This window comes from Blastocystis hominis, assembly GCF_000151665.1.
Source record: "Blastocystis hominis, Singapore isolate B (sub-type 7) whole genome shotgun sequence assembly, scaffold_18".
In the NCBI taxonomy this organism is placed as follows: domain Eukaryota; class Bigyra; order Opalinata; family Blastocystidae; genus Blastocystis; species Blastocystis hominis.
Genome location: NW_013171825.1, coordinates 12,943 through 14,155, shown reverse-complemented (window position 1 = coordinate 14,155; position 1,213 = coordinate 12,943).

Below are 1,213 nucleotides of genomic sequence, written 5' to 3'. Positions count from 1 at the left end.
TGTTTAGAGTAATACTAGATATCAACAGTTCTATTGTATTAGTCTAGGTATGTTGATAACATTATAGAAAGTGAGTAATAGTTCTGTTTCCACTATTCGTGTCAACCCTACTGTCAGTGTGCCAATTTCTACAAAGAATAAAAATAACAATAAAAACGAATCGAATCACAGGAATCATTCCAAAGATTTAGAATTGGTCCTAAATGTAACAAAGAATCATAAAGTGAAAACAGGTCATGGTATTTCAGATAATCTTCCTGGAATTGGAAAGAATAGATATGGGTAGACAATGGTTGATTCATGTTTTGTAGTGATATGCTGATTGGCAAAAGTACCGAACGATTAGATCCTTCCATGATTAAATCCGAAGAGTTACGTGAATTGTTGGTTTCGTTATGTGGAGTCAAATAATAGGGTTCGTTCCAAACGAAAACTGTTCCTTCTTCCCAATACCAAAGGTTTAGGAAATCGATTACAGCTATTCTGTGGTTTGTATTTCATATCCATCCGACATAACTGTTCTATTGTGAGTAGGACTGTGTTTTGATTTCTTTTAAGTATTCTAGTCCCTCATTCTGCCTTGTGGGACAAGTTTTGGACTATCAAGCAATTCTTCCCTCAGCAAGTTGTCTTTGCTGATGATGAAGGTATCGATAAGTGAATCATTATGTAATTGAATAGACTTGAAGTATCTGTTTCATTTTAGCTATCTAATTATTGTAAAAGCAATAGGGAATTATGTAAGAACTGATTTGCAAAGAATCAAGGACTTTATCATGACGGGTGATGAGCGAATTGGATTACCTACAGGTATTACAACGATTATCGGATATTCGCATATTCTTCGATTCATCCTCGATTCTCAACCTTATCATTCGATTCTATTAGCCAGTGGAATTACTAGTTTCCAAAGAGATGTTTCATCCCATTTGAATGTTTACTATTGTTATGGAGAGTTTTTACGAGACATTATGCAGATTACCGAATTAACAAAGGAAATGATGAAGGTGCGGTATCCAATCGTTTTTGAACAACCCTATGATGCAATTCAGCTGAGAATGGGAGGAAAACTATCGGATGTTCCCATGCCTAATCATTATCTTACCATGGAGTCATTGAATGTTGCCATTCGATGTGTTGGAACCTATTGCAAGTCAAAGAATCTTTATGTAGCTTCTGATTCCATAAAGGCCAAACTATTCATGAAAGAGAG